This window comes from Dipteris shenzhenensis, unplaced genomic scaffold, assembly GCF_047967505.1.
Source record: "Dipteris shenzhenensis isolate YYH24624 ecotype China unplaced genomic scaffold, Dip_SZ_1.0 scaf0477, whole genome shotgun sequence".
NCBI classification, from domain to species: domain Eukaryota; kingdom Viridiplantae; phylum Streptophyta; class Polypodiopsida; order Gleicheniales; family Dipteridaceae; genus Dipteris; species Dipteris shenzhenensis.
The window spans coordinates 17,501-29,664 of NW_028239783.1; the positions used below are offsets into that span (position 1 = coordinate 17,501).

The 12,164-nt window shown below is 44.0% G+C and overlaps 1 non-coding gene across 1 annotated transcript; it reads right to left on the bottom strand.

Annotated features, from left to right (window-relative positions):
* Positions 1-4,797: 4,797 nt before the first annotated feature.
* Positions 4,798-4,871, bottom strand: TRNAP-GGG (transfer RNA proline (anticodon GGG)). Its single transcript has one exon. It is a non-coding gene; the product is annotated as a tRNA-Pro (tRNA).
* Positions 4,872-12,164: the final 7,293 nt, after the last annotated feature.

Genomic DNA, 12,164 nt, shown 5'->3' on the forward strand with positions numbered 1-12,164 from the left:
CCTGACTCTTTCGTATAGTAAGCCTGATATTTAGTAGTCTCCAGCAGTAGCTTCTACAAGTAATTCATTGGTTCCCCCTCGAGTTGAATTCCCCGTTGGGAATAGTCCCGATTGGGACTCCGGAACGGGGTATTGTCACGGATCCACACCGACAGAACATCCCCCCCTGTGGGGGGAACCCCATCGGGAAGAATTCCCGGGGGTGGAATCTCCGGTTTTACAATCTAGTAACAAGTCGAGCGAGTAGAAGCCTTCGATACATCTAGACTCCGACGAGGACAAAACAAAGATTGATTGATTTGCTTATCCCAACCATTCAGTACTCTGGAGTAGGGATTCTCGAAGAAGCGACGCTAGACTCGGATCCTTAGAAGCATTAGATTGGCCAAGAGAAGGGAGGGTATGGAGTCTTCTATCCATTATTAGAGCTTAAAATAGGCATGATATTGAATCCTCTATCGGTTGATCGACTATATGGTTATAGTCCCGATTCGGCATACTGGTGTGGGAGAACTACCTCATTACTGAGAATCTCGAATGTGGATAATGTAAATCTTCAAAGATACTATCGGTTTCTACGATATATATTATGAGGAGGTACCTCCCCCTCCCCTGACGTAAGTGAAGTATTATCCCTATTGAAGGGAGGTACATCATCTAGACTATCTTCTATCCTACTGGAAATGGATGAATCTCCCCGGGTGGGATTTGAACCTACGACCAATCGGTTAACAGCCGACCGCTCTACCGCTGAGCTACCGAGGAAAGTGGCAGATGATTCAATCCCATATACTTCCAGAGACTCTTGTTCCTTGAGCCGCCCCTTGATCTGCAAGACGTTAACCACTCGAAGACCCAAAGCTTTCTTCGAGACTTCATGAACCTCGCGTACACCCTAACTCTCATTATAGGAAGAAGCAGTAATGATAGCAATCCCTTTTGCCTTCTCGGATAGAGCCTACGAATCGGGGGGGGGGCTGGTGTGGAAGATCTCGGTCATGGTTGATCTTGGTCGTGATTGATCGCCCCCCCCCCAACCCCAAGATGCATATCGATCGATCACCAATCACTAGTTTCTATTTCTCCTTTTCCGGAAAACATAGTAGAATAGTCACAGGATACTTATAGAGGTATAAGGAATATCTTGGAAAGGAGAAGAAAAAAACTCTTAGGAGACAAGAGAAACGAAGGCAGTTAGCAGTAGAATAATACCAATCATCAATCCGAATGAATAAGAAGATACTCTCCCGCCCTCCCCATATCTTGCGCTTTCTCCACCTATGGAACTCAAAATACCGGTGCCATTAATAATTCCGTCAATTACCCATTGGTCGAAAAGAAGAGTTAACTCACCCAGGAATCGAATACCTCTCACTAGAAGGATATCGTAGTAATGATCGATGTAACCCCGGTTGTGTGACCAGTCCCCAATGAGACGGTTAAATGAACCCATAGATTGTTTGGCAAAAGGATCAATATCACCGCAAGGTTGTGTGTGAGAGGATATCGGTCCATAAATCACGTAGGAGATAGATATTCCGGCTAGTGATAGACCAACCGAACCTGCTGAATCTATTAGCAATTGTACCAAATTTTCGGGATTGTTGTTGTCCTCTGAAAAGCCTGCAAGGGGAGTTAACCACTCGGATAGCAAATCGGGACCAGTTTCTCCTCCAGCGAGATTGACTCCTATTGATCCAACCAACGAAGTTGGTATCGACAGTACTACTGAAGGCAATACCATCGAAACGTCTGATTCCTTAGGATATAGAGACTCAGAACGAATATTGGACTCTGCAGAAACTTTTCTATCGACTGAATCTTCCCCGTCATAACCTCCTGCTGAATCGACTCCTTCGTCTCGCGGGGGTGGAGGAACATCATACCCATCTCCACTCGTTGCTATCGTTTTGGTGTTACTCCGAATGACACTATTCATAGAGGAATGGGATGAATTGGTACCGCCACCGGCGCGTAGATTCCCCTCAAACGTGAGGAGATAGATGCGGAACATGTAGAAAGCAGTTGGAACTGCTGTGAATGAGGCTATACATCCGGGGGGAAAGGAACGTAGCCAACTCTTTGCAATAATTTCATCTTTGGACCGGAAACGAGCTAGAGGTGGTATACCACAGAGAGAGAGAGTACCTGAAAGAAAAGTGATTCCAGTAATTGGCATATATTTTCGCGAACCACCCGTGGGAGACATATTTTGACTTCTATTGGGAGAGTATCCGACAACCCTTTCCATCGAATGAATTACTGAACCGGATCCGGGAAATAGCAAAGCTTTGGGATGGGCATGTGTAATGAGGTGAAACAACGAAGGTTTATAAGCACCGAGACCTAGAGCCAGCATCATGTAGCCCAATTGAGACATAGTAGAATAAGCTAAACCTTTCTTGATATCCTTCTGGGCAAGAGCTATCGTCGCTCCCAGTAGAGCCGTTATTCCGCCTATCCAGGAGATAACATTCATGCTTAGAGGTAAGGTTTCAAACAATTCAAGCATTCGAGCTACAAAAAAAATTCCCGCAGCTACCATAGTAGCGGCGTGTATAAGAGCCGAAATAGGTGTGGGTCCTTCCGTTGCATCGGGCAACCATACGTGGAGTGGGGATTGTGCAGATTTAGATACCGGACCCAAAAATGGTAGAGGAGCACATGTATTGGCAAGGGAGGAGCCGGCGCTGTTGTTATCAATCAACTCACTAAATCAATCACACGATTCGCGGATCTCGAAACTACCAGTTATCCAATACGTACCTAATATACCCAATAATAATCCGAAATCTCCTGTACGATTAGTTGCAAAAGCTTTTTGGCAGGCATTAGCAGCACTTGGTCGTGCGAACCAAAAACCTATCGGCGAGTAAGAGCACATCCCTACTAATTCCCGAAAAACATGAATCTGTATTGGATTGGGACTGAACACTAATCCTGACGTGGAGGCAGTGGAGAAACTTAAATAGACGGGAAACCTTACGTATCCCTAGTCGTGACGCATATGACTATCACTGTAAATCATAACCAAGACACCTATGGTGGTGACTGATATCGACGTAATGGAAGTAAGTGAATCAACTGAAAATCCTATCTTTGGAGAAATATCGTCGTTGGGAATCCATGACCATGAGTATTCAAAAGTGGAGCGACCAGTAACTTGTTGCCAGAATGTTGCGATAGAGACGGACATAGCTGCGGCTAATGAAAGAACACTGAGCATAGCACGTATACGACGAAGGCTCTTAGTGGCTTTTGGAAAAAGAAACGATGCCAATCCGATCAAACCAGAGGTTACGAATGGGCGTGAGGGGACAATCCAAGCACATTCATAAGATAATTCCATAAACATATTTAACCCGGGTTGGAACTCTTTCTGTCAATAGTTGTCAGATATATGGAGCGTCGAAGAATGGAATATATATGGACAGGTGAGATCACGCGTATCAAACCGAATAATCCATTTGTTTCTCGTTCTGGTGCGAGCCCGGCGTCGAGACTTGACAGGAATCAAATGTGTCGGAGATACTTATCTAGGTTCCATTTTTTGACCCCAAACCGATTGAGTTGTTTTGGGTTATTTTTCACACGACAAGACTATTACGGATAGACATGCAGCAATTGATACTGGAGGAAAACAACTCCGAGTAGAACCGGGGAGATTCTATGATGTTCGTCACTTCGCTCTGCTTGGGCACAACGCATCAGAGTCCAATACGGTAATGTCGATATATCGAGTTTCATTGGTTTGTCACGGATCCAAAATTGATCTCGGACATCCCCGGCTGAGTAACGCAACTGCTAGGGGGCGCGTCTTGCATCCCTGTTTCGAGAGGAAGAAAGTGATACGGAAGATCCATTCTAAGAAGAAGACGCGAAGGAAATCGGGATACAGACAGGATTTGGTTCGATCTGTAGTAGATCCCATTTGCTTAAATGGAAAGGAGTTGGTTGGTTAGCAAATTGTTATCATAAAGAAGTCAATGATTCTTGCTGGGATTCTTTTGCATAGAATGGAAACCCAGTTCCCCCAGTTGTTCCCCTTCTAATGATTCTACGCAATCACCCCCTCCCTCATTATATTGATTCTACTCGTACGTATCAACATACTCGTCGCATTCATTTCGATGATAAAACCGAATAGATAGATTTCATTATGGCAGTTCCAAAAAAACGTACTTCTAGGTCGCGGAGGAAGATTCGCAATCATATTTGGAAGACCCAAACTAATGAAGTAGCATCGAAAGCTTTTTCTCCAGCTAAATCCATTTTGACTGGACGGTCGAGAAGTTTTTACTATGTGACAAATGAAAAAATTTCTGAAACTGGTCAGTAGTACTCCCCGGTTGTAACAGGAATTGCCGTATCAATAGGACGTGGGGTCGGTCGGAATAGATAGTGAACTATTTGTTTGTTGGAACGGGGAAGACGAGATAAGTGATTGTCAGGGAACTTATTGATGAATTTGGATCCCTAGTAAGTAGTACGGGTACATGTTGATATTATTGCGTGACGGTACCGTGCGGTAAATAAAATCCAAATACTAACAGAGTTGTATCAATGAATGTTGGTAATAACCACGAGGGGGGGGGGGTTACGTGCATGAAGAAGGAGCCCAATCCCTCTCTTCCTTCCTATGATACAAGGGTCTCGATCACGATCATCGATTTATCTCTATCCCTACTACGAATGGGTATGGGTCGATAACACCCAAAGAGAATCGGGAGATAAATCTGCGTTCCCGGAACGGGAACGTCTTCTATTCCGTTTAAAATATGTTCCGACCTCGTTTATTCGGAATAGCAGGATTTGAACCTGCGACCTCCATCACCCCAAGATGGCACGCTACCGAGCTACGCCATATCCCGTTATTCCTATACAAGTATAGCGCCGTATACCTAATCAACTATAGACAGGGAAGGTCCCTTGTTGTGCGTGTGTACTCTCCCCCAGGAAGATTGACGATTCACCCGAAGATGTGATATCATTAATTACGATAAGTATAACGAGTAGCGAGCCGCTATGGTGAAATTGGTAGACACGCTGCTCTTAGGAAGCAGTGCTAGAGCATCTCGGTTCGAATCCGAGTAGCGGCATTTAATTTCAACCTGCAGGCGAGGGCTGTGTCTGATACAACCACTGGGAAAAGCAGTAGGAATAGGGAATTCTCCCCGTTTCGACGTTTAAGGGGTAAACCCGAAATCTCCTGGGAATAATGGGTGGGTGGTACATACTCTCCAAAATCTCACTAATTCACTGGATTCTCCTCATTACGATTCACACCGATATAGAGCACATATTCGCTCACATTTCTTTTCTTACGCTTCTTTCCGTCACTCTGTTTCACCGGATGGGGCTGGCTCGCAAGCTCAAGAGACTCATTAGTTTGAGCGTTGGAGGTATGACAATTGCTTTCATCTGTATAACGGGATTTACGACGATTCGTCGGATTCAACCCAAACATCTACCACCGAGCAATCTACATGAATCATCTATGTTTCTTTCACGGAGCTTCTCCCCAATGCATGTAATTATGAGAATTAGGAGTCGGAACGAATGGTCAGGTGCAGTCACGGCACCAGGTGCCATGTCGACCCATGGATTCGCAACTCTGGGTCTTCCTGAGGAAATGCAACAATCCACACCGCTAGTACCTGCTCTGCAACCTCATCGGTTAATGACGCATGTAAGTATGATGCCACTAAGCCATGTGACTTCGTTATGTGGATCTCCATCAGCAACATCTCCACCGATTGCCACCTATGACGCAGAACAATTTTCTATCCCCGGTCCAAATCAAGAATTTCCTACCTGGACCCCCTCTCCGGGAGTGGATATACACTGCTACGAGCAGGCAGGAAGTAATCCGAGAAACAGTTTTCATCGACTATCCTTGAATTCACGTAGGTGCCGATTGATCCACCAATTGGACCGATGGAGTTATCGAATCATCAGCTTAGGGTTTCCTCTACTGACTGTTGGTATTCTCTCTGGAGCAGTGTGGGCTAATGAAGCGTGGGGATCCTACTGGAGCCGGGACCCTAAGGAAACCTGGGCATTAGTGACTCGGCTGATATATGCTATTCATCTCCATACCAGAATAACTAGTGGTTGGCAGGGGGAAGGGCCTGCTATTGTAGCATCTACAGGATTCTTCATTGCTTGGATTTGTTTCTCAGGGGTTAATCCACCAGGAATCGGTTTACATAATCACGGGTGGCTTACTTAATAATTAGGTAGAAGACCGCTAATTCGATCGGGGGGAGAGATAACAAAAAATGTTACCTCGTCAGATGCTTGAAGTGTTACATGTAATCAATTCGTGATTTGAATCAGAGTCTGCATGAGGAATCGCGCTGTGGATTCCTCACCCAGACATTCATGCAATTACGTCGCCAGCGGCATGGATTCCCACTGCCTTCCCTTATAGGAATTAATACCAGAACCGCTTCCAAGAGTAATCCTCATTGAATAGATATGTTCGACTACCGATCCAAACGATACTGCGTTTTATTGCCCCTCTACTATCCCATAAAAGAGTACGGAACCAGGATAGATAGTATTTTGTGATTCCGTAGAGATGCAACCATGTCTGGATACAGACCGATACCGAGGATTGGTAAAGAGAGACAAATCGATATGAATATTTCCCGCGGTCCGGAATCAACTGAATATGGATCCGAATAGTTGGATATTCTGTATCCGTAGAATATTCGACGTAACATAGATAACAAATAAATGGGAGTTAATACTGTACCAATCGCTTCGACTACTACAACCGATAACTTAGATATAGATGAATAATGCTGATTAGTCACTATTCCTGGAAATACCATCAATTCCGATACAAACCCACTCATCCCGGGTAATGCAAGGGATGCCATTGAGAAGATACTAAACATAGTAAATATCCTGGGCATTGGGGTAGCCATCCCCCCTAATTGATCGAGATAAAGGGTACGTGTCCTATCGTAACAAGTCCCTGCAAGGTAAAATAGAGCGGCACCTATTAACCCATGGGAAATCATTTGTAACACAGCTCCATTAAGACCCGTATCTGTCACGGATCCAATTCCAATTGTTACAAAACCCATATGGGAAATTGATGAATACGCTATTCTCCTCTTAAGGTTACGCTGACCCGGCGGAATCAGGGATGCATAAACAATTTGGACTGATCCGAATAGCACCAACCACGAAGCAGGTATGGAATGAGCATGAGGTAATAATTCCATATTAATTCGAATCAATCCATACCCTCCCATTTTTAGTAATACCCCAGCCAGCAACATACATGTGCTGTAATGTGCTTCCCCATGAGTGTCTGGCAACCAAGTATGAAAAGGGAATATTGGCAGTTTCACGGCATACGCCACGAAGAATCCTAGATAAGAAAGCACTTCTAGTGATATAGGATGTGATCTGCTTGCCAAATCTCGGATATTGAAGGAGGGTTCCTGGGTCCCGTAGAAACCCATAGTTAGGGCTCCTATTAGGAGAAAGATAGAACCACCAGCTGTGTATAGAATAGACTTCGTGGCTGAGTATAGACGTCTCTTCCCACCCCACATACATAAAAGTAGGTAGATTGGGATTAATTCCAACTCCCACATAGGAGAGGAAAGCGAAATGTCTCGAGAAGCAAACAGTCCTATTTGGCCGCTATACATGGCCAACATCAAGAAATAGAATAGACGTGTATTCCGCGTAACTAGCCAAGCTGCTGAGGTTGCCGAAGTAGTGACAAATCCTGTCAGTAGAATGAGACCCATGGAGAGTCCATCAATACCTGAACTCCGATGGGAATTGATTGAATTTATCCAACTAGAATCCTCCACCAATTGAATGCATTGATCATCGATATGGAAGTGACAATGAAAGATATAAATGATTAGTAGAAATTCCGATATACAAATGCCTGGGGTATACCACCGAACGATCTTATTCCCATTGGAGGGAAGCATTGGAAATAGCGAACCCGCCAGAATCGGAAAAAGAACAATTGTGGTTAACCAGGGTACGTTACTCATCGTGGATGGAAAAATATTTTAGCGGGGGGGAGGGGGGGGGGAATCTTAATACCCCAACTCATACTCAATAGAATTGAGTATGAATCTTTGAGTATGAGTTGGAAAGAAAACGATTCGATTCTTGAATCTCTTTCTTGACCGATGAATCAATAAGCTAGACCCATACTACGAGTCGTCTCAGCTCCCGGATAGACGCGTACACTCGAGGAATCTGTTGGACAAGCGGATTCACGTCTCTTACAACCTACACAGTCTTCTGTTCTAGGAGCAGAAGCAATTTGATTGGCTTTACACCCATCCCGGGGGATCGTTTCCAATGCATCTGTCAGACAGGCTCTTACGCATTAGGTGCAACCAATACATGTGTCATAGATCTTTACTGAATGTGCCGTCGAATTTGTTCACTCCTATTGGATTGACGTGTCAAAGATATTCTCCTGTTGGGGTTGTTGAGGTGTACCTACCCTCCCCCCTGCCCCCTACCCCTTATTTTCCATTCAATCAAATCTAAGATTTGTATTGATTTGGTTTTTCCGCATCTACCTACATAGACACTCCGTGGGTGGAACTCTCCCATCATCCTCGTGAAATGAATGGGTTCTGCAATATGGGGAGGGACGGTACAAGACAATTTTAAGGAACGGGATAGGTAGGGATTCAGATAGGTATGACATAATTTTTCGGAATGAAATGCAATTGTTAGGGGGAAAACGACAGCATTACCAGCTGGATGTGATACACCTGCATTGAATAGCGATTCGCCCAAATAAATAGCGTCATCGACGAATCAATTACCATTTTAACAAATCAAATTGATCGATACGAGTCGATCTTCTATTACGCTGGATGACCGAAGCAATGGATAACCCAATAGCAGCTTCGGCAGCTGCAACGGCTATTACGGATATTGAAAAGATTTCCCCCTTCATTTGTTCATTGTCAAAGAAATTGGAGAATGCTACGAGATTTATATTAATGGCATTCAGAATCAGCTCAAGACACATCAGTGCCCTAATCATGTTTCGACTCGTGATTGATCCGGAAAAGCCAACGCGATAGGGATAAGCACCTAGAATCAGTCCATGTTCGAGCATGATGTATTAACCCCCCGGAAACTTAATTGGTTAACCTACGAGATGAGTTTACGAGAAGTTGTAATTAATTAGAAAGATGGGGAGTCATCTCCAGACGACGAAGCAGGTTCTTCGTCGGGTCTGGTTATTCCTTCACCACGAGCCATTGTAATCGCCCCTACTGAAGCCACTAGGAGGAGGATAGAAAGGAGTTCGAATGGAACCAGAAATTGTGTTAACAATTGGTATCCAATTCGCTGGATGTTGTTTTTTGAGACTCCCCCCACAACATCCCTCGATGGGTCGATTGGATTTATATCAGACCATTTCGTATCTCGAATTGTAGTGGTTGATAAGATAGATAGACCCGTACAAGCTCCTAAGGCAATAGTATCTCCCATATTCCAGGAAATGGTTGAATTGGAATCTACTGGTTCGTCAATAACCGTTACGGCAGACACGATCGAAACATTTATAGCTCCTACATAGATAGGCGATTGTGCGGCAGCTACAGAATCGGCATTCGGTACGAGATATGGGAGAGATATACAGATAAACACCAGTCCCGATGAAGAGGCGGAATAAACTATATTAGCAGATAATACCACTCCTACACTTCCCAGTAGAATACCTAATTCGATTAGTATCAAGACAGATTCATAAATTGATTCAGGTAGATTCATTATGCCCAGTTATTTTGATTCTCCCATCTCACTATATTACTATTCAATAACGACGTGTATGTGTGTGACCTACTTATGTAGACACACCCCCCCCTATTGGTAGAAATAATTGAAGGAGGGATATCTCTGCATAGCAGAGATATCTCGATATTGAATCATCTCCGACTTACTATTTTTTCTAACCAGGGAGTCGGTCTATCTTCCAAACTTCAGACGGAGATTCAATTGACACCACGAGTGACAGTTCGATTATTGGGATCTCCTTTCGTGACTCCCCCAGATGAATAACTCAGAGTTGGAACTACTTGAATTGCGGAATCCTGGGAGACAGAGAGGGGCAAACGTCCCGGAGCCATTTGATCATAATTTGATTCGTGACGATCATAAGTCGAGGGTTCATACTCCTCAGTCATTGACAAGCAATTTGTTAGGCGGTATTCGACACAATTCCCACAGAAGATACGAACTCCGAAATCAATGCTATAACTTCTTAATCGTTTTTTTCTGATGCTTCTTATCAATCTCCGGTCGACGACAGGCAGGTTAATCAGACATACTCGGACACGTACCTCACAAGCAATGCATTTGTCAAATTCAAAATGAATTCGTCCACGGAATCGTTCGGATGATATAAGTTTCTCGTAGGGGTATTGGATAGTCACAGGTAAACGATTCAGATGGTCTAGAGTAACCGCAAAACCTTGACCAGTATACCTCGCAGCTCGTATTGCTCGTTGACTATAATCCTGGAATCCAGTTACCGTGGGAAACATGTGATAGATAATCCTGGGGGAGTTCCTTAGTTTCTAGAGATTGGATAGATTAAAATCGGGGTGACATTGATGTAAACTATGAGGGGAATATCTCATTTTAGAGATGGTAGTCGAAACGAAGCTGTCAGCAACGGATTTCCCGGAGCAACGGGCAGAAGAGATTTCCAGCCGAGATCTAGTAATTGGTCTATTCTGACTCTAGGTAATGTCCATCTCGTTGCGATAGAAATGAATAGGAATAGATAAGACTTGGCTGATGTGGTAATGACACCTGTTACTGCATCGAATACATCAAAGGATTCACTGCTGAGAGTCCGAAAGGGAAAAATTTGCCCTAATTCTTGAAGAAATGGAATTGGTGAATCCCATCCACCCGGATAAAGGACTGTTACAAACGACGAGGAAACCAATGAATTTGGGTAAGAACCAACATAGAATGAACCAGATTTTATACCTGAATATTCGGTTTGATAACCCGCTACCAGTTCCTCCTCCGCCTCTGGTAGATCAAATGGCAACCTTTCACATTCTGCCGATGGGGATATGAAGAAAGCTATAAAGCCTATAGGTTGACGCCGCAGATTCCATCCCAGAAAACCATACTTAGATTGTGTTTCAACTATGTCAACCGTACTTAAGCTATCAGATAATTATAGTCGACGGTACAATTGCTATTACCACCTCTGATTCGAAACCGTACATGAAATTGGGATTTCATACGGCTCCCCATAAGTCACCCGAGAGGGGGATTGGTAGTTAATCACTTCCTTTGCGCGACACCCCCCTGAGGAGCGTCCCAATCTCAACCAATGGGATTCTGTTTGCTACAGGGAGTGATAGCTTCTGAATCCATCTCAACCTTTTCAGTTATTTTTTGATATAATTCGGAATCTTCCACCGTTTCTCGGTGGAATGGGATTTACCGATACTTCTTTTATATCTCCACATAGATGGATCCCTACCTATCTTTATTTCAGCCGAGAAGAGGATTAGCCTGAGGATTCCTATGATCCCAATCCTCTTGAGACTACTACGTAAAGGAGATACTCGCATATATCAATAATTTTTTCCGCCAGGGGCAGAAAAATCAAACCGTTGAAAGGATTACTTCGTTCCGGATAGTCATAATCTAAGTAGATAGGAATATACTCGGGATTGGGATTTTCAAGATGTACTACCTAGTCATCCCTACCGAGGCTAAGTCTTTATCCAATTAAAGAGAAAAGAGATTTTATTATGCAACTTTTTTCTCCACCCTTCTCACAAATCTCTTGTGTATATTAGTGTTCCTGACCATCCACTCCCGCTCAATCCCGGAAAAGAGGTTCAGTCCCTTCTTGTCCCCGCTTCAGGCCCTGTAAATCTATCCCGTACCTGGGGGCAAACAGTGTTTACTGCTCGGACATGCTTTCACTCCCGTACATGGGGGATGGGACTCGATTCACTCGCTGCAAGACGCTGTTCGATCTCACCCAGATGACTATCCAGTTGTTCTGTCAAATCAGTGAAAGATTCTTCATTCCGAATCTCTATATCGGAATAACCCTCTTCCCATCAATCTTATTCAGCGAGTCGCACGTGGGGATATGGATAGTACACATG